We start from the raw sequence: 23512 nt of genomic DNA, 5'->3' as shown, positions 1-23512 counted from the left end.
GGAGCATGTGGGATGGATAGAGACCACTTATTCATTTTGACCTAAAGCATGGGCTAGCTCAACTGCTGTATTTGTGCAGTGAGTAGCTCGACTTTACAGCTGTCTCTGCTTACCGTGCAAAGTGCACAGAGAGTAGATCACAGACCAGGTCTCTATCTGGTTCTGAAATAGTTTGACAATCATCAAAATACGGATGCACTTGGAACTACAGAGAGCAGATCACAGACCAGGTCTATATCTCGTTCTGAAATAGTTTGACAATCATCAAAACACGGATGCACTTGGAACTATCAAAGATTAATATCCCGCTAAAAAACTTTAGTGCACATTAATTTGAATCTTCAAATTTTTGTTTTTATCTCTCATCTTTTTTGTTTTCTTCTCCAGTCACTATCCATCAAAATAGGTGAGTACATATCGATATTAACTTTCAAAGTTTTCAATTTTATCCCTCATCTTTCTCGACCAATGTTTTAAAAGGCGAGGGCGTAAGGCGGGGCGTTTTACGCCTGCCTCAGTGAGGCGTAAGCCCCGAGGCACGGGGCGTAAGCCCCATGGGGTTTTAATTTTTAGTATTTTATAAAATGATATAATTATAATAAATACTTTTAAATAGGTGAAATAACGTAAAAATTTGAAGAAAATTATAAATAAGTGATATATATATATATATATATATATATATAATAGATTGTTCTAATTAGTTTTTTTTTTTGGGTGGAGCATATATATATATATGCTCCACCCTCACAAAAAAACTAATTAGAACAATCTATTATACGCTACTTACAAGTACAAGGATCGCTCGTTATTTTTTTGAGATAGCAAAAGATAAGATAAATAATTGGAAAAGAACATATATTAGGCATTCTAACAATAAAAAAAGGTCTTGACTTTTAAATTTAATGCTTCAGTTCCTTTTTAAAACATTTGAGTAATTACATGTTGACTTTTGAGAATTTGGGCATTATATTAAGGACTTATTTAACAAATTTCGTTTTTGTTTGAAGAAGTTTTCTGGGCTTACGCCCCAACACGCCCCAACAAAAAAAACTCGCCCCAAACGCCGGCGTACGCCCCGAATTGCTGGGCGTACGCCTTTGGGGACTTTCGCCCCGACCCATCGCCCCGGGGCATTTTTGGTACGCCCCGCCCTAGGGCTCGCCCCGAAAACGCCTTTTAAAACACTGTTCTCGACCATATATCTTCTCAAAAATCTCAATTCGCAAGAGTTGTGATGGTTATTTTATACTGAAACATATGTTTAGTGATTAAGCAGTCTTCAGTCTTTGTCAATTAGAACTCAATAGATTAACATATATAACTTCAGTTTAAAATAGTTGAGAAAGAAAAAAAAATAGAAGAAGTTATACAAATATTCAAACAATAATTTACTCAACAATTTACCTTCAATACTATAATTAAGGGAGCAATGAATTTTAAAAATAGCATTACAGAGCAAAAAATAGATGCCTTGAAAGACATGAAACTAACTGGTAAATATTTGAGATCTTTTAACATACGGGATCTATTAAGAATTAAAGTTGAAACCACTTTCCCCTACCTAACACCTAAAAATTGCAACTCATATTCTATAAATAAAATTCATTTTATTATAAAGAATCGCAATTGGTGGCATGAATCTATGTATTTATATTATTTTAAAAGCATGAATATAAATGTTGGTTGACCAAAATATCCTTCAAATATTGAACGACTTTAATATCCTTTAACTAAAATACTTTTTTTAAGGAGGCAACTCCATGTTGGATAAAATTGTAAAATTCAGAATTCGTATTACATACCTGTTAGGATTCATATGATCCAACTAAAGTTATTTTCTACCGGGACTCATACAATATTTATGCATAGTATTGTCAGTATTATAGTTTAGGGAAACTCCTACTATTATTATTTAACAATGAGATTAATTCAAAGAAAATAATAAAATAGCTAGCTACCAAGGACCCTCGTTTCTTTAAGTTAAAAAAATCTCTGGTACTGTTATTACTTTCAACAACATTAATTAGCTTTTGTAGATGAAGGTTAGATCTGATTTGGTTTATTTTTTTAATTTTTGTCCGAATTGTTTTTGGTAGACTATAAATCTTTATACAATAATAATTAATAAGTACACAAATTCAATTCTAAAATCAAAAAAGTGTTTATCATTAGAGGCTTTGATTAAACTTTCCAAATTTGTTTAATTAAAATGTTTAGTTTTTTATTTGAGATTTGGTGAAATTTGAAAAACAATTAGACCTGGAGAGGTAAAGGAGAAAAAGCAACGGTGAAGAAGATAAGGGCCATCATTTTAAGGGTTGATTTCCATAATGAAATTAATAAATGATATCTTTGTAAATAAAAAACTATTGATACAGGTATTTTTATTTTTATTTTAAAAACTAATTTGCTTCTTATCTGGTATCTAATCTATTTCTAAGATATATCGCCAAAACAATCCCAAAAAAAAGTTGGGTTTTGTTAGTAATATTATTTATCTGTTTTGATATGATGCTATTTAAATTTTTTAATAATAGGCTTTAACGCCCGTTGTCGCACTCAAAGAACACAAGTCTTTCTAGAGGTCATTAGTTTTTTTTTTTTATGTATTTTATCTTAAGAATAATTAATTTTATGTATCTATCCACGGAGAAAAGGTTGGATAAAATTGGAGTACTTGATAATTATTTTTAAAATATATATAAGCTGAATGCTTATTATTTTAAGTACGCATTTCATAGTATTTGATGCAAGATATATTCGTGCAATGCACGAACCTAGAGATTAACACTATATTAAAAGCACGAAGAGCCTTAGAAATGTTGATTGAATTTTTTGCCATTCATTAAAAGACTCTACAATAGACTAAATAGTCATTTACTATTTTCTTAATATTTAAAAGTTTAAAATTAATTAAAAATTTAATTTTTAAATCTAAATAAAAACCTACTTAGGTTAGAAGAAGGCATCTATAAAAACCCTTATTGTGAACATAACATGAGTTAGCCGCTAATATTAGGATCTGTGGTACCTGTTAGATTTCATATGTTTGTCTCACGTATACAGCAACTGAGTCAAAATTTGAGTTGTACTCCTACAACTGTGTCTAGGTCATTTGACTATGAAGTCTCTTGTTTGTTTTTACACGATTACTTTTTTTTTTCTTTGCGTTAATCATATATGTCTATATTGTATTACTAATCTTTGACGCTTTAATATGTAATTTTGTTTTACTTCGTTTTTATGTGGGTTTATTAAGATTTATGGTACCTGTCGATTTCATATGTTTGTCTCACGTATTGCTTCTTTCATTGCAAATAAATTTCTCTTGGTATTTATTTTCTGTTAAATTGTCACCATTTTGTTTTTCAATTCTGATTCTATTTGTTTTATTTTGCAGCCATAAATAATGGAGACAAAAGTAAATAGAATCAATAGTTTATTTTTTCTTTTTGGATCGGCGATAGGTGATTCGAGCAGTTTTTTATTATTCTTTTTTATTCCTTTTCAGTTATATTTACAGATAAATTCTATACAGTCTTGCATCACGCACAAAATATCATTCTTCTACGGTAATTTAACTTCCTTTCATCATGAATTGTCTATTAAAGATTATTTCTATTTATTGTTATGTAGTAGCAAAAATTATTTTTCAGTGCTCGAACTTGACTTCTGGTTAAGGATAAAGAGATCTCATTTATTCCATCACTTTCTTAGCGAATGGTTGGCCTTTTTTATCTTTTAGCAATAGATTTCATATCAGACAGGGTTGTAATTTATTTAGTTTTCCTAATATTTAGAATTTTGTGATCAACTAAAATTTTGGTTATTAAATTTTTTCTTATCCTATTTATATAGGAAATTCTAATATTCAGACTTTAAACCGAATAGAATTGCTCCTTATATGAATATTTTTTTTGAATGTTGGGAAACTTATTCTCGGACTTACAAAGATGGTGATAATAGACTTACATAAATCATTATTCATTATGCTTTTGGTTCTGAAGGCTCAAGTTGAAGAATCACAACATTACCAAGCCATATGCCATAAAGGAAGTGAAAAAGAAAATTACGAGCAGTAGAAACCCATGAATAATGTAGTTAGAAAAATGGGAAGGATATGCCACACGTCATTGATGTGAGTTTAACCCTTCACCTCAACTGCAAAAGGCACAAAGCGCACTAATTAGCGTAACTCCCAGCCTCTTCAATGTCTTAATATCTTAGCTCTTCAGTTATCTATTTTGATTGGTGAAATTGATATGCATTATTGTCATATTCATTAAGTTACACACTCAGCAGTTTAAATATTTAGGACTTTAAAAATAGATATTGTTGGACAAATAGGAGTACTATATTTTCTCTTACTTATATTTGCCGACTATTTAACTTTTTTTTTTCTTTTTCTTTTTTTTTGTATAGGACACTCGTAATTAATAATTAATAGGTGAAGTTTCTATCTATTGTTATTGTTACTACCATTAAAAGTGAGAGGTTTACACTTAACTTAATATTTTCTTAATTATTTGTTTTAATTTTTTACTTTAGTTTTTAAAAAAGGTAAAATATTCATTCAATTATTTCGCTAATATTTAGGACTTTGAAGTCAACTAAAATTTAGTTATTAAATGTTTTCTGATATGACTTGGTAGAAAGTACTAATAGTTAGAATATTAAAATTAATTACGATTAAATTAATAAAAAAATAAGATTTACCTTATATTAATTATATACTAATATTTAGAACTTTAGAATTGTGACCACGTAGAATGTATGTATATTAGCTAGAGATGGACCAAATCCCATTTGTATTTAAATTGAGTACGGTAAGATCATAAGGCTTCCATCTCAAAGATAGTTCTTCCAAATTTTATATTAAAAAATTGAAATATTTAGAACTTTACCTTATGTACGATTTTGAATATACAATCAGACCTCTCTATAACGGCACCTGCATATAACAACACCTCTCTATAACAGCCAACTTTTTTCGAAATCAATTTTTTATGTTATATTTTACTTCTCTATAACATCATTTCACCTATAACAGCAACAACCAACTTTATAACAGTACACTCTTTGTAAAATTACCCCCCATATAACAACTACCTTCTTTTTTTGGTAATATAATAATTAACCATCTTTAAAAAAATAGAATATCTATGATTACCAATAATAAGTAAAGAGATTTTGACAAAATATTTGATCATTTAATACACTATTACAAAGTGTAATAGTAAAGAGATCATTTTATATATATATATATATTCATCATTAAATGATTTTTCTTTATTATACAAAGTGTGATTAAGCTTAGAATTTGGCAATTAAAAATGAAAATTAGATTTTATGCATCTTTTTTGCCTATAACAGTGAAATATTATTTAAATTTCAATGCTTTTATAGGTGTATAACAACCATTCTCTATAACGGCCTAAAAAAAATTCGAACCCAACGATCTTTATTATAGAGGGGTTTGACTGTACAATAATTTCTTTAAATTTGGATCTTCTTTAATAGAAATAGAATTCTAATTAACACGGTATTTGTGATTTAAAATATATATATATATATATATATATATATATATATATATATATATATATATATATATCCTCATGCTCATAATATTAATCTTCCATGTCGTTTTTTCTTATCTCTTCTTTATAGGAGTAGTGTTTTTTGATGTATTTATTAACCAAAAAAACTCACTTTCAGTTTCAGTTTTTTATCTCTCATGTATACAAGCAATTTAGCTATGGATTAACAATGAAGTTCGAAGCTAAGTTTAATTTTTTTTTTTTTTTTTTTGTAGTGTTTGATGTCAAATGAGGTACACGCTTGGGTCATGCGCAAAGCGCGTACTCTAAGACTAGTATAATAACAAGTTAAGTAGGTTGAATATAACATGAAGTCCTATTATTAGTGCCCCCATTTTTGAAATACATTTTTTCCTTTTATGGCTTTGAAATGCATCAGCTAACTTCCTCGACTAGTCGGTCCAGTATTGCAAATTCATCAGAAACAAATAAAATATGCACCATCCAAATCTATTTTTTAATTCAAAATTCTCTTGAGCCCACAATGCCCCCAGATTTGAAATTCAATTTTTCCTTTTATGGCTTTGAAATAATAAAAAGGAATATCATGCCAATCTATCATAATGTGTTAGTAACATAACAAGAAAGTAGAATAAATATAACACAAAGTCATGCGGGACGGATTGTCATAATTCCATCCATCATGCTTTCTATAATCAATTGGACAAGCATAAAGTCATGGCAATATGGAAGAATTAGTAAACAATTGAACAACATAGGATGAACAAAGATAAAATTATGCCAATGCGGTATGACTTTGTGAATAATTAAACAGGATATGTAGAACGAAGTTAGCACAAATCATGTTAATCCGATATAATTTGTGAATAATTTAACAAGATTAGTAAATTGAATATAAAACAAAGCCATGCCAATCTGATGGGATATCGTGAATAATTAAACAAGCACAAAGTCATTCCAATCCAAAGAGTACTTATGAACAGTTTGACAAGATATGTAGAATGAAATGTAGCATCCCAACCCCTCACTATAAGTATTTACTCCCAGTTTTCTATTTTGGGACTTCTCATAGGTTTATATGATATTTGTGACTTGTTGGTAATGTTCAGATTGGAAACCGAGGTGCTCATGGGAGTTTTGAATTAAAAAATAGATTTGGACAGTGCATTATTTTATTTGTTTCTGAAGAATTTACAGTGTTGGACCGACTAGGCGAGGAAGTTAGCTGATGCATTGTGGGCATATCAAACTGCATATACAACTCCTATTGGCATGTCTCTGTATCGATTGGTGTTTGGGAAAGCATGTTGTTGAGTAGTGCTGACTCAATGATATTGATGAGCTTAAAATAAAGTTTTGATGATTTGACAAACAATGTATCCAGAAGACAATCAAGCACAAGGAGACATAAGGACGTGATTGAAGAACCAGAAGTCCAAACAGATCTCCAAAGGATTCAGTGAAGTAGTCACAACGTGAGAGGAACTAGTCCTTATCGAGTACGTTGGAGACTGTCAAAAAGCAACTTCATGTCAACTGGGAGAATTGAAATATTGACTCATTCCTATTCGATGAAAGGTTGGATTCAAGTTATGAAAAAATTACCATAAACTCAATACATGAAATTAGCATTAAAGTAGAAAACTAAGAAGCCGATCCACATACAAAGAAAGAAGGAGATCCAAGCCAATCAAGGATTGGTTTCGGGTACAATTGTGAAACCAATATTTGGTTGGATTCGAACAAGACAAGGTGATAATTAATTCTATATAAATACAAAGACAAACAAGCTTTGGAGCTTAACCACAACAACAATCACAATTCAATGTGAGACATCAAGAGCGAGGGGAGTCAACACCCAAGTCTTTAGAGAGCCATTACACATCGACGAAAAATTTGAGCTTATCAAGATTTATCATTAAGTTCTTGCTATTGTAATAGTTATGTTCTAGTTGTTACCTTTGTTAGAATTGTGTAATAGGTATTATTGAATTGTAAGGAACTTCCTTAACTGGGTAGAGTCATTGAAGCCAAGCTAGTAGTTTGGAACTGTTGAGCGTTAAGAGGCTAGAGGCGGGACTGTATGAAACAATTCCTTAGGTATTATAAGGGTGAAAATTTTGGGAAAATTTTGAGCAAGGAGCTTTTTCACGCTAAAATACTTGTGTTGATTTAATTTTTGCAATTTACTTCTTGCGTAGTTGCTCAAAGAACCTGATTTTTTGAGTGCGTAGGTAGTAGCATGATCTTAATAAGTGGTATCAGAGCTAGATCTTTCTACAAAGGCTAGCACGTTGAAAGATCGATACACTTCCTTGATGATTAATTAAAGGCAAAAGTAATGTCTACAGGTCTGTTCTCCAATATTTACCTATAGCCATCTGTTGGCATGTCTAGAAAAATAGATGTTAAGCCAGGTTTGATAATTTAAAATGTCATCCTGCTTTATTATTCAACAGGAAATCAAATTTATATACTTGATTATCAGTCTTCGATTTCTTGATCTCCATTTATCTATTGCTTGGCATGAGTTGTATAGTACCGTGGAAACCTCATGCCTGCAATCCATTCACAACCAAAGGACTTGGCAGAAACCTGATACTGGATGGGTTAAGTTTAATGTTGATGGTTGTAGGAAAGGAAATTCCTCAAGAGGTGAAGGCGATATCAGAGATCACAATGATCACTTGATCATTGCCTATGTATAATATTATGGTGAGGGAAGCAGTAACATAGCAGGAGCTAAGTCTATATTGAACGGAGTCCATCAGAGTCTTAACAATGGTTTCACCAATGAGGCTGGGACAATGATTGTCCTTAATTTGATCAAGAGAATTAATTAAGAAACCTCCATGGCAAATGCAACATATTATTTAGCAGATTTTGTATCTTATCAAGAATGACAACTTCATATTCTCTCATATTCAGAGAGGGTAATAACACAACCGATATCCTTGCAAACTTAGGAGAAGAATCAAAGATTTTATCTATCTTTAGAGAGGTTGTTTCTCTTTCTGCTAAGGTTAGAGCCTCAATGTAGTTAGAAGCTAATGGAATCCCAAACTTCAAATTCAAATCGAAGAAAAACAAATATGTTATCAATGATGGTAGATAACCACTTTTGGCTGTTGTTTGCAAATTTATACATAACATCTCATGATGATTTTACATTCTCTAACTACTGCACTAACATCCCTGTACAAAGCTGGATTTTTTTGCATACATTTTTAGGTGCCATTTGGCCATAAAAATTATTCACTTTTTTCCGGAATCAGTGTTTGGCCATGAAAATTTCGAATACAACTTGAAGTTGTATTTCGGAATACCAAAAACTCAAAAGACTTATTTTTCAAAAAATATTCACTTTTTTCACTTTTTTACAACTACATTTCACCAAAAACTACAATTTCAAAAACTATGGCCAAACACAACTCCAACTCCAAAATTCCAAAAAAAAAGTGAATTTTTTTTTGTATCTATGGACAAACGGGGCCTAATACATTAAGTTGGCTATATTCAACTTTCACAATGTATTGGAGGCTAAGGTTGACATGTTCTTCCGTATAATTATAATTTTTGATAAATATACAGGTTGGAGTCATGCCTAACTCCTCCATCATAAGGATGAACCTTGAAAAAATAATAAAAAATGTAATAATTTTAAAATGATGAGTTTTTGCTTCAGAAACATTTTGGAAATTAAATTATGAATAGTGTCAAGGTTTAGATTTATCCTTTAAATCTTGAACTTTTAGTTTTTTTTTTTTTTTTTTTTTTATAATTTTTTTTTTATAGTTTTTAAATGCATTTGCACCCTCTTTTCATCTTGTAGTAGTTGAATCGCCAAATACTAGTTAAGAGACTTATGGATTCTCCATAGCGAAAGAGGATTTGCAGAAACCACGACTCTTTTCACCAATTGTTAGAATCCACACAAAGCGGATGAACTCTCTTTGTCCACAACCTAGATATCCCTCTAACATATGATGCATAGATTATTTCTTAGTAAACCCTAGCCGTTGTATTTATGTGGAAAATCATCTATTTTCCAACACCCATAATGGTGTATTTATACATTAGAGGTAGGGTTTAGGAGGAGGACAAACAAATGGACTAACTGGCTAATTAGCACCCCTTATGGGTGGACCCGACCCAATAACTATTTCCAACACATCTCAAACTTCATTTTTTTAATGTGGATTGCCCGTCAAAGGCACTGGTCTTTAATTTTTTCCCCTCAAATTGGTGGTCTTTAATTTTTGCCCTTCGCTTAATACCCTGAGATTCTGGGTTCGAACCCCACCTCAGTAAAAAAAAAAAAAAAAATAGATCGCAAGGCAGAGGCTTATAGCAAAGTTAGGCCTTAAGGCAGAGATATTGATAGTCTTCTGCAATTAACATTTCAGTAACAGTTGTAGCTTTTAACATTTACTTTTAGGATGTAACTGATTGTTTCCCTTAATTAATATGGATTTTGATTTTGTAAAAATAATAATCTATGAAAAGAATGAGTGAAAATCCAAAAAAAATGAGGAAAAAAATAAATAGGAATGGTGGCCATAGAGAGTTGCCACATTACCTTGTCTATGCCTAACTTTATTTTATATATATATATATATATATATATATATATATACTTCCAAGAAAATGCCAAAACGTAACAAATTCTATTGTTTGGAGAGATCGAGTTCATTACTACATTCTGTAGTTTAAATCGTACTTTGTAATTCATTTTTGGTGTGTGCTTGAAAGAGGAGAAAATGATAAAAATAATCCCTTAGGTCTCACCTGAGCAGTTTGTCTTTTAAGTTTATCAAAATTGAGCATTTTTGTCTCCAAGAAATATGCATCAAACTCTGGATTGTTCAAATTAACCGAAATAGTGAAAATAGAAAATATTAATGAAAACTCACATTCTGAGGTATAATTTTGTAGTTTATGTCTATTTTGATTTATTTCTAGAGTTTGGTGTAAATTTTTGAGGTGCAATTTATGTTTTTTTTTTTTTAATCTATTTTTCTTGTTTGGTGCAGCTTTGACGAAATTGGTGGCTATGGATAAAAACAAAATTACACTTTCTTGATAAAAATCTGACGGAGATTAAAATATTCTCTTTTGACCAAAAAGACGACAACAACTGATATGATACTTAAGGAAGTAATTTGGGCATACTATTTATCATTTTTTTTGAAAAAGTGTATTAAGGGAAAAATGGGGGATGAATTGTGAAATTTTAAAAAGCAGCAAAAAGGAATGGGGTGAGAGAGGCTCGAACTCTCGACCTCAGGATAACTCAGAAGCTATGAGACCTACGCGCTAGCCAACTGCGCCACCACCCCGGATGCTATGTGGTCAAGACAAATATGATTTTAACTGTTAAGGACACAGAAAGAGACGGATGGTGTTTTTTCATATTTCCTGGACCTATTATTATGTCGATTTCATTCTATGTGATAATATCTAATTAGGCCTCATTTGTTTGCACTTAATAGAAGTCTAAATCTGAATGGCTCAGACCTTATGCCATTAAGTGCATTTGTTTACATTAAGATCTAAGCACTTATTTGGTCTGAATACGTCTTAATCATTAAGATCTTGAACAAAGTCTTAATATCATTAAGAGGTATTTTGTATGGATAATTTTTACCACCAGCTCCACCCCTCCCCCATCCCCCTCTTCCCACCACCCACCCCAAACCCCCCAACACATCACCCCAACCACTACCCACCCACGCTAAAAATCCACCCCCGCCCTACCCATCTCACCACCACCCAAACCCTTCACTACCCAGCCCCAACCTTACCCCCCACTTACCACCACCACCAACACCACCCCAACCTCACCTACCCACCACCCACCTACCTTACCCGCAACCACCACCTCCCGACCACCACCACCACCATCCCTACCCCCAGACCCACTGCACCACCACCACCTACCCCACCACCACCCCCATAACCCTCCCACCACCATCCATCCCACCCCCAAAAACCTAACCCACCACCACTATAAACATCTCGAACATTACTAGCAAACATAAATGTTTCATTTTTTTTATCAAATAATATTTTTATTTTATTAAATTTGTATTTATTTTCGAATATTTAGCTATTTTTTATTTGAATTGTATATTTATTATGTTTAAATAAATACATTATGCACATTCAGATGTTGAAAAACAAACAGTCTTAACCATTCAGTGTTCAGATCTAGAGACAACATCTTAATCATTCAGATGTGCATTCAGATTCAGACGTCTTAATCTTAATGAAAACAAATGAGGTCTTAATTCCGAAGTTTAAAAAATAGATAATTGTAATTTTTATCCTTATATTATTGACTAATTTTAATTTTAATCCTTGTACTATTTGACTAAACATATTTAACCTTAATTTGTTAGAATCATGATAATAAAATCTTCAACCTGTTATTCTGAAGTATCTTCTGATTGTTAGAAGCAAATATAATAATAACTTCAACTCGTTGGGATCAGAGATAAAATATATCTTCAATTGTTGGTCCATAGCATATGCAAATTTATTAGAATAATAATAATATCTTGAAAAACCTAAACAACACAAAATAGAGTTCATGAATAAATTTAACAAAAAATTACAAAGTCCAAAATCATAAGGTGTCGATATGCATTTGAGAGATTAAAATTACATTTTAAAAGAAGATTTTTGACAGCTAAGCTAAATTTGCTCAAAGTACCAAAATGCTTATGCTACAAATAATAAATGAGAGATGATGAGAGTTTTACATATCCTTTATATATGAAAAATTTATATGGTATAACTAACATCTACTAGGCATTTACTATGTACATCTATACTTTAAATTAATTACCTATCATAACTATACTTTGTATTTCGTAGCAAAATGAGAGCCTATATCTAAACATTTCTCTATTCACAACAACTCTTCCCACAAATTACTCTCCTTTTATCCATTCCTACTGAAATTGCTCCTCACCTTCCTTTCCTGGCGATAATGGTTGTTTCGCTTCTCACCTTCCTTTCCCAGCGATAATGGCCGTGTACGGCTACGCCTCTTCCTCCTCGACAGATCTGAGTGTATTTCCATTTTTCGCCTCACGTTCCTTTCCGGCGATAATGGTTGTTTCGCTCCTCACCTTCCTTTTCCAGCTATAATGGTCGTGTACGGCTACGCCTCTTCCTCCTCAACAGATCTAAGTGTATTTCCATTTCTCTCCTCACCTTCCTTTCTCGGCAATAATGGCTATTTCCGGCTACCCATTTTTCTCCTGGGCAGATCTGAGTGTATGTTCATTTTGCTTCTCACCTTCCTTTCCCGGCGATAATGGTCGTTTCCGGCTACGCCTCTTCCTCCTCAGCAGATTTGAGTGTTCTTTCTCAGATCTGAGTGTATTCTTTGGCGATCGTGTGATGAATTGTATCAATTTTTCGATGATTTCCAGTTCCAGATCTGGCCGTCGTCATCACCTTCACCACCGTCTCCGGCATCAACTAGACAGGCGGCTTCTCCAGCTGAGTGGTCACTGTATTTCAGGGCGTAACATTGGTGACCTTTGTCGCTGTATTTTATTTCTTGTATTTCTCAGATCTGACCGGATTTGAGTGTATTCTCTATTTTTATTTAGTTTTCTCTCTCTCTCTCTCTCTCTCTCTCTCTGGTTTTCTTCTTTTTCTATTTTTAATTTTCCTCTTTCTCTCCCTTTTTGGTTTGTTTTCTAGTACTTCTCTACATTAGTGAAGTACTGCACAAAGTTAATTTCTTTTACTTTATTTTTTATTTTAACCTATATCCAAATTGGGTTTTTAAGAATTCAATTGATCTCACGTTTCACAGATGGACTAAGCGATTTAAAGTCTCCAAATCCACATAAGGTTTTTTGGAGTTCAAAGGGAATAACATGAGAGGACCTAATGAAGCTGCTTGATTAAGTTGTGGGAGACTCATAATGCAAGGTAAGGAATGAACTTTTCACTTTTTGAACGAGCAAAAAAAATTCTTACTTCTGCATTTCATGGATGCTCATGATACTTCGTTAAATAATGTGTCAATGTTGTTTTTAATTCTCTTTCTTTCTAACATTATGGAATGACATTGGATCGGTTTATCACTGCTACTATTTACTTACAAGATTTGTTTGACGAAATTGCCCAATGAAAGGTGTACTTCATGTAGAGTCTCTTATTACTTATCCAAAAAAAGATATATATCATGTGGAGAGATAGGCATCAAGAGTCGGTCTGTTTTAAAAATATTACGGCTATGCTAAAGAAGTTAATTTGTTATAGTACCATTTTTGGGTATTTGTGTTTCCTGGAGTTATTGATTGATGTATTTCGTTCGAAATGGTATATCATTTGAGAGGCAGAGGCTTGACTTTCCATCATAGTTTTTTCTTTTTTTTAGTCTTTATAGTTAATTATATATGATTAACCCTCTTTCTATTTAATTTTTTATAGTGCAAAATGGCAAATCAAACAACTGAGCACCCTGCTGAAACAGTTGCACTTGCTTTTGTAAATTAATATTATCGCATTTTACATGAGCTTATCAACCAGTCACATAAGTGTTATAAGGATTCAAGTGTCTTAAGTTGATCTCAACTAGATGATGAAACACATAAAATACGTGACAATTTAAGAAAATAAATAACAACACTTAAGTTTCCTAGTTGCACACAGATCATCTTGATTACCAATTTGTTAGAAGCATGTAGACATAGAAATACTATAAGATCCAAAAGGCTAACTCAGTGTTTATCATAAAGCTTAAACATGTAAATGCAAAATATGCCAGAAGTGCAAGTAAATTATGAGAAACATGTAAATTACATTAATATATTTTTGTCATACTACTTACTTCAACAGTTGTCACAGATTTTATTTAATCATCTGGCTGAGGTCAACTGAGGACACTTGAATCCTTGTAACACCTATGTGATTGCTCGATAAGCTCATGTAAAATGCGATAATATTGATCCACAAAAGCAAGTGCAACAGTTTCAGCAGAATGCACAGTTGTTTGAGTTGCCATTTTTTGTACTACAATAAAATTAAATAGAACGAGGGTTAATCAAATATAACTAACTATAAAGATAAACAAACAAAGACAAAGAAGTTAAGTCTCTCAAATGATATACCATTTCAAAGGAAACATCAATGAAATAACTCCAGGAAACACAAATAACCAACGATGGTACAATAACAAATTAACTTCTTTAGCATAGCCGTAATATTTTCATAACGGACCGCTCTTGACGCCTATGTCTCTACATGATATATGCCTATTTTTTTGGTAAGTAATTAATAAGAGACTCTACCTTTCACTGGGGAATTTCGTTAAACGGGTATCGTAAGTAACTAGAAGCAATGATAAACTGATCCAATGCCATTCCATAATGTTAGAGAGAAAGAGGAGAATTAAAAACAACATTGACACCTTATTTAACGAAGTATCATGACCATCCACGAAATGCAAAAGTAATCACAAACATTCATACAACTTTTTTACAAACATTTATACAACACTATCAAGCAACTTCATTGCAGTCCTCTCATGTTGTTCCCCTTGAACTCCAACAAATCTTATTTGCGTTTTGAGAACTTTTAATCGCTTAGTCCATTTGTGAGACGGGAGATCAATTTTAGAAACTCAATTTAATTGGATATGGGTTAAAATGAAAAGTAAAAGAAATTAACTGTGTGGTACTTCACTAATGCAGAGAAGTACTAGAAAACAAACCAAAAAGGGAGAGAAAGAGGAGAATGAAAAATAGAAAAAGAAGAAAACCAGAGAGAGAGAGAAACACTAACTAAAAGAAGCAAGGAAAACAACTGAAAGGGAGGAGTAAGGCATAGGTAGTCAGCTATATATGTAGAAGGACACGTGTTACACGTGTCTAATTATCAACGAGTTAGGTTCAATGTTATAGTAAGATTTGCAATGCTATTTGTACAACTTTGTAGTGCATTGTTGGAACACCCCTTATTGACTTATATATAATAGAAAAGTAATACTCCCTCTATTTCAATTTATATGAACTCATTTGACTGGGCACGACATTTAAGAAAGAGGGAAGACTTTTAAAACTTGTGGTTCAAAATAAGCCTTGAAAATTTGTGTGGCTGTAAATCATTCATAAAGTGAATTTATTTCCAAATTAGGAAAGAGGTCATTCATTTTGACACGGACTAAAAAGGAAATAGGTTCAAACAAATTGAAACAGAGGGACTATTTATTTGCTTAAAGCAATGTGACAGAAAAATATCGCTTCATGAGTGAAGTCATATGTACAGGTCAGTAAAATTGATATTAACGGCTAAGGATGTTTACATCGAGGGGTTTTGCTTGAGCAGGTGTGGAAGTCACGAGTCAACTCTTGGAAAGACTTGGTCTCGATTTGATTGCACAGGGGTATCCAAGTAGGGTGTGTACCCGGGTTATCAGGGTCAAGTTATTGTGGATATAAGAGCACCGGTGTGAGCTATAATGCACATGGGGTGAATGTGGGATCCGAAGACATCTACATGCACGACACTCGTTTGAAGAACAAAATATGGAAAACTGTGAAATTAGTGCTATAGTATATAAGTGAAGATGCAAGTTTTTGTTTTGTAGAGTACTGTAGGAAATCAATCCGTGTTCTGTATTGATGTATGAAAGTCATTATATACAAAGTAGGTATCTCCTATCGTAATGATACTAGGCTAAATTATAGGACCCGATTACAATACATAAGGAAATAGAATATTTACAATATTTACGTGTACTATTACATAGTCTATCACACCCCCGCAGTCGAAGCGGGAGGTTGTCGTACGCTTAGACTGTCCCTGAAATCATCAAAGAGCATGCGCGGAAGACTTTTAGTGAAGATATCTGCGATCTGGTAACGGGACGGGACGTGAAGAACATGAACTTCTCCACGGGCAACTTTTTCACGTACGAAATGTATGTCCATCTCAATATGTTTAGTGCGTTGGTGCCGAATCGGATTACCTCGATAGGTATATGGCACTAACATTATCACAATAAACCAATGTACCGTCCGGGATGGGACAACGGGAGCTCCAAAGGAAGGTTGCGAAGCCAACAGACTCGTAGACGACATTAGCGACGCCACGGTATTCGGCTCCCCGCACTCGACTTAGACATAGTAGGTCGCCGTTCGGATGACCATGAGAGAGAGTTATCGCCAAGGAAGACACAAAACCGACGCGGGATCGGCGAGTGTCCGGACAACCACCCCAATCTACATCCGTATAAGAGACAAGAGAGGCAATGGGAGGATTTGTACAGATGGAGACCAAACTCACAAGCACTGAATGTATCGACTACGCGAAGAGCACGCATCCGTGCAACCTTAGGATCATGCATGTGAAGGCATACTTGTTGAACCGCATAGGAGATGTCCGGGTTCGCGAATGGAAGTGTATCGCAACGCCGGCCAACTTACGATATCGCGGATCATCGCAAGGAGGCCCGGCCGTGGCACCAAGTTTGGCTTTAGTGTCGACCGGAAACCGACTTGGCTTGCGTGCAATCATGCCCGCACGCTCTATAATACCGTCGCCGTACAATTTTTCTGAGAGAGAAACATGCTACGTGGAAGTCCGGCACATGTCGATACCCGTAAAATAGCTTAGTAGGGCCCAAATCCTTCATAGCAAATTCAAGACTAAGCAGAGACATGATGGATTTTCTGAGAGCATCTCGAGGAAGCTGTGAGAATAATATCATCAACATATAGCAGAATGTAAGCAATGTCAGAACCTCGACAATAAATAAAGAGAGAGTGATCGTACGGCGTGAAAAACCAATAGTGGAGACATAGTCTCCGCAAAGTTGGAACCATGCACGGAGCTTGCTTAAGTCCGTACAACGATTTCTTCAAGAGACACATGACGCGGGGATGCTTTTGATCCTTAAACCCAATAGGCCGACGATATAAACAAGCCCCATTAAGATTACCGTGTAGAAAGCATTCTTGACGTCCAACCGATGAACGGGCCAAGAGTGTGCAAGTGCAATGCTCAAGACAACATAATAGTAGTCGGTTTGACAACCGGACCGAAAGTCTCATCGTTACCAACTCCAACCCTCGTCGAGACCCGCCATCACGCGCACAAGACGGGGCCAGGCTTCTCAAAAGAACCATCGTATTTCTTTTTTGACGAAAATCCACATAGAACGAATAAGATTCACATCGTGACGTGGAACCAACTCCCACGTCTTATTATTAATTAGAGCATTATATTCATCAACCATGGGCAAATTTCCCAATCGTGGTCATTTAGAGCAATCGACAGATTTCGTGGGATAGGCGAGATGGAGAGAGTATCGAAAGTATTTAAGTTGAACGGTTTGTTCGGGCTTAAAAATCCCATGTTGGCTTCTAGTGACCATGCGGGCGGGCCGGCGCCACGGTGGGGCAGCCGAGGGGTGGCCGGGGCGCGACCGACCGCGGTTGGGGACCGCCCCAGGGGGGCGGAGGGGCGGCCGGGCGCTCACGGGGGAGGGGCGGGAGGAAGCGGGCTCGGGCGCGGGCTGCGGTGCGCGGGGGGGGAGGGGCTGCTGGGCAGTGGAGGGGAGGAGCTGGACCGAGGAAACGACGGATGGAGTAGGCTGTGACAGAAAATGCAGGGTATATGGAGAAATCCCATGGTCCAAAAAATCATAAAAAGTTGGGGTTGGGGAGTGCAATTTGGAGAAGGGAAATTGAGTTTCTTCAAAGATGACATGCCGTGAGATGATGATTTTGTTGGTGGATAAATCATAACATTTATATCCTCTATGATTCAACGATAGCCCAAAAATACACACGGCGAATCTTGTTTGTAACTTATGAATAGTTGTAGATGGGAAAAGTAGATAGCATAGACACCCAAAAACCCGGAGATGAGAATAGGAGGGGGTTCGTTGATAGAGAACTTGCGTCGGTGATTTATACCCAAGGACTTTGGTGGAAGTACATTAAGCGAGGTACGGGCTATTTGGAGAAAGATGATGCCAAAAAAAAGTGGGGACGAGGAGGGACAAGAAGAGTGCGCACTATGTTGTTAATGGATTTAATTTTTCTTCGCTTTGCCGTTTTCGAGGAGAGGTACAAGGGGCAAGAAAATCTCGAAATTTAAACCATTCGAGGCGCAAAAGATTGAAAATGCCCATCGGCGAACTCCCCGCCCATTATCACATTGAATATTTTTAATATCTCTTTCGACCGAGTCCGTATTAATGCCTTAAAAGATAGAAAAGTGGAATAGACTTGGGACTTGTTAGAGATTGGAAAAGTCCAAAGAAAATTACTATAATCATCAAGAAAGAAAACATAATAATGCAAGTGCCCATTAGAACTTGAAACAAAGAGACGTCCATAAATCACTATGAATGATGTCAAACGCATAGTAGTAAATGACAATGAATCATAAAATGGCAATTTAACATGTTTCCCCAAAGGACAAGAGGGTGCAAAAAAAAGTTCGGGCCCTATTACATTCAATTAAGGCATTACTACGAAGAGAACTAAGAATAAAGATTTCCCGAATGGCCGAGGCCGGGAATGCCACAAGTAGGGTGACGCGGCAACGAAGGTGGATAGGAGTGGCCCATTCTGTGGCATTGATAGATACAATTCCCTTGCTTTCACATCTCATTAGTGGCTCCCCATCGGTAAATCCTTCACGTTTAAAACCCAAGAGATCAAACTCAACAGAAACATTATTGTCCTTAGTGAATTTACGTATGGAAATAAGGTTTTTGATGAGTTTTGAGCACGCAAGACATTTCGGAGACGTAATCGAGGATTAGTGAAGGGATGTATGACCATAGCCTCGAATTGAATAATATACCATTACCAACAATGATTCCGGTAATTATTGCTCAAAATTAAAATAAGACGTGAGAGTACCGAGCCGAGGCAGTCATGCGGAAGTCGCTCCGTGTCCACGTACTCAATTATCATCCGGCCGATGCATGGACAGTGTGCAATGGCCGCCCACGTCCGTCGGAGTTGTACCCAGGCACTGGTCGAACACGATGGAATAGGCCCGCTGAGGTCGTGGACCCGCACCAAGAATGCCGCTGCCGGGCCGCGCTGTGGTGGGACGCTGCTGCCACTGTCTCGTCGGATACGGGGCGGGCATCGGCCACCGCCGGGGCGGCTGTGCAGCGCTAGTAGCCCCCTGCCGGTGGCTGTCCCGTCAGCCACTGGCCGTTGCTGGTCTGTCCGCCGCCGCCGCGGCCGAGTTTCCCGCGGTTGTTGTTGTTATTGTTACCCTTTCCCTTGTTCCTGTTAGAATTCCTGCCACGATTATTATCACGACGGTTAGTTGAATTATTGTTGCCGCCAGGTGGCGGGGAGTGAGTATCATTATCAACAAGCGGTAGCCGCGGGGATTAGAATCGCGGGCACGTTCCTTGGCCGCCGTGTCTTCGAGCTGAGTCCGGAGCACACTTCGCAGAAAGAGGGCAACACATCCTTCGTCGGGACGGTGGTGACAAAGTGTGCATATGTCTCCGCAGTTCCGGCGAGGGGCGAAGACCGTACGTTGGTCGGACACCGGCGACCCCACGTTGGCAAGCGATCCGCGAGAGACTCGAGCTCATTATAATAAAGCGATAGCCGAGCCGAAGTCGGCCATTTTTGTGGCGGTGGTGAATTCAAGCCAAGGTACGCCGTCTTGAGTGCTTGTTATCTTGGAAAAGTTGAGCAACTCGATTCCAAGCCTTCTCTCGCAACATCATCCGCCACGAGAATAAGAGGTAAGAATACTTACGGGAGACGGTGGCGTATATCCATTGAAGGACCACCGCATCTAGCCGTTTCCCGCAAGGGGTATGTTGTCGCCTTTGTTGCGTTGTACGCGGTGAGTTCGGGGCAGTTACTCGTGGTATGATGTGTTCAAGTACGGAGGGACGCGGGCTAGAACTTTGAATAGTGTCGCCATTCGTGATAATGGCCGGTTTTCATGTTCAGTAGTGATTGGGATTAAAGATTTTCACATTCGTGACTCGTTGTGTGCTTAAATGGAAATTTTTGTTGTCACCATTGAAGAGAGAAGAGGAGGAGGAAGGGGGTGGCGCTACGGCTAAGGTTGAGAGAGAGGCGGACGGCTGTGGTTTGATGCTAGGGCTTGGGGAGAAACCTAGTCTGATACCATGTAGGAAATCAATCCGTGTTCTATATTGAGGCCAAACCCATCGCCAGCCTCTTGTGGTCGACGACTTCTTTCACTTGAACACCTCAAGTGACCTTTGTTCCATTTAGACACTTCAGGTGGACAACCAAAAGAGCCTATATTTAGGCTCTTTTCGCTGACATGGCAATTTGGGTGAGTTTCACGTTGAATAGGCGCGTGAAAATGCTATTTTGACGTCTGGGAACATATTTTTCTTAGTTTTTAACTATTTTCTTTTTGGTTCTTTTCTTTATTTAGTTATGGGGGTCCCACACACCCTCTTCCCCACACTTCTCCTTCTTCAAATTTCTGAAAAATGGCAGCCCTCTTCCCCAAACTTCTCCTTCTCCAAATTTCTTAAAAATATGGAACTAAAAGTTGGTGGACCTTATTAAATTGTTAAGAAATACCATAACCACCACCTTGCCACTACAACGCCATCAATTTCCTTCACTAGATTATGAGCTGTTCAACTATTTGCAGTAATATAAATCCCAAAAGAACATAATTCAAAACACGAATCACCAACACATGTCGAGCCGACGTACGTATCAATCTCCACTCACACATTATATACACAAACAGAAAATTTGCTTCTCGATCGATAAAAACACAAAGAAAACATATACAAAACGCAAAAACCCCAATTCATGAAAAACAACAAAGACAAAATCATGACCCATCAATTTTGGCCTTAACATTGTCGATGGTGTCACTGCTCAACCTTGTTATGACTTTTTGAATTAATACTAATGCTTTTGTGTTCAGCCATAGTTGCTAAACTTAAATTTGAGTTCTTGAAAAGAGGAGGTTGAGATGGAGTTTAAGTTTTGAAAAACCCATATCCTTTCTTTACTTTTTTTTTTTTTTGCGATACATAATTTCAGGTATCGATTTAACTTTGTCGTTAAAAAATATGAGTAGAAGGTCGATTTAGTGGCGGTGTTGCGGTGGCAATGCGCGTGGTGGACGGGGGATGGAGGAAGTGTCGAGAAAGAGAGATAAACAAGAAGAAAAAAAAATTGCAATGTCAAGGATCTGCGGTTAAGACGCAGGAAGAGCGGGGGGGGGGGGTGTGGATCCGTGGAAGAAGAAGACGAGGAACAGAGGGGGGGGGGAGAAGGAATCGTGAAGAAGGCAACAAGAGCCGGGGCGGGGGGTGGATAGAAATTCTCAAGAAAAATAAATAAAAGTTTTTTTTTTTTTTTTTTGTAAAAAAAATAAAATTTCCACGTGTCCCATACGAATTTGTTTATTTTTCCACGTAAGAGGCGCTTGGCAACACGACTTCAGTTAATTCTGAAATTGTGCAAAAAGAGCCTAAATGAAACACTGGTTGTCCACCTGAAGTGTCTAAATGGAACAAAGGTCACTTGAGGTGTTCAAGTGAAAGAAGTCGTCGACCACAAGAGGCTGGCGATGGGTTTGGCCCTGTATTGATGTATGAAAGTCATTATATACAAAGTAGGTATCTCCTATCAGAATGATACTAGGCTAAATTATAGGACCTGATTACAATACATAAGGAAGAGAATATTTACAATATTTACGTGTACTATTACATAGTCTATCAAGTACAATATTGATGCGCTATAATTTTAGTTTTGTCCGTATTTTTATTCAAACAAACAAAAGGAGATCATAAAGTGTTTTGAATGAATTTAGTCCATCCTTTCTATTTACATGTTTTCGTGCATGAGGCCAAGAGGGTTATGGTTTTTTCTTCTTGTTGGGGTATTGGGAAAATAAGTTGTCACCGGTAAAGTAATGTATTCTTACAAAGATGTTTGGCCAAACTTCTAAAATCAGCTTATTTTGAAATGTGTTTTTTTCAAAAGTGCTTATTAAAAAAGTACTTTTGGTGAAAAGCAGTTTATTTTTGGCCAATTAATTTAAAAGCCACTTTTGAGCAAAGAATTTGTGTTTGGCCAAGCTTTTAAAAAGTGCTTCTAAGTGTATTTTTCTCAAAAGTGCTTTTCAAAAAAGTGTTTTTGGGCGGAAGCTATTTTTTTTAGCTTATGAAAAACTGTTTCTGCTACTCCCCAGAAACACTTATTTTCTCCCAAAAGCTTGGCCAACATCTCATTTTTATTTTTATTTTTCTAATAAACACTTATTAAAAAAATGAATACTTTTGGACAAAAATAAGCTTGGCCAAACAGGCTATTATACACTTGATGTAACTTGATCGATGTTAATACGTTAGTCTCTCTTTTATTCAAGTTATTAATCCTTCCTTAATATAAATAGTTTTCACATTATAAAATCTTATAAAATGTACTCCTTTATGTGGCACCTACTTTCCAGAAGGATATAGGAGAGACTATGGAATGATTGGTCTTAGTGATTCTTCACCCTGTGTTCATAGCTAATCAAGAGTGAGAATTCGAGCGGATATGCGACAACTCTCGCTAATCAGTCTTGGCTGGCCCCTTTAGCTTCAGGGGGAAATTCCTATGTCTTTCTTTCATCCTCTCTGTCCATGGCCTATGCCAATTGGTCTTATTGTGAAGCAACGGCAACTCGTTGTAGGTCCTCTCCAACCATTACAGTCGAGTAGCTTTCACTGTGTCTCAAAAAGAACGTCTTACTTCCTTATTTAGAGATCATTAACTTTGAACTTCGCATTTTACTTTTAATGAGAGAATTAATTTATAGTCAAACAAATATCTAGGTTGTTTTAGGCAACAATTTTCTAAAGTCTTTTTTTCTTCTCAAATCGTGTTCATTCAAACACAACCACATAAATTAGGACAAATGGGGTACTTGAATAC

General features: G+C 36.0%; 1 non-coding gene across 1 annotated transcript; it reads right to left on the bottom strand.

Annotated features, from left to right (window-relative positions):
- Positions 1–10818: 10818 nt before the first annotated feature.
- TRNAM-CAU (transfer RNA methionine (anticodon CAU)) lies at positions 10819–10903 on the bottom strand. The gene is given in 2 exon segments: positions 10819–10854; positions 10866–10903. It is a non-coding gene; the product is annotated as a tRNA-Met (tRNA).
- Positions 10904–23512: the final 12609 nt, after the last annotated feature.

This window comes from Lycium ferocissimum, chromosome 3 (genome assembly GCF_029784015.1).
Source record: "Lycium ferocissimum isolate CSIRO_LF1 chromosome 3, AGI_CSIRO_Lferr_CH_V1, whole genome shotgun sequence".
NCBI lineage: Eukaryota > Viridiplantae > Streptophyta > Magnoliopsida > Solanales > Solanaceae > Lycium > Lycium ferocissimum.
Note: the sequence above shows the minus strand (reverse complement) of the source record. Positions and strands in the feature narration are given on the sequence as shown.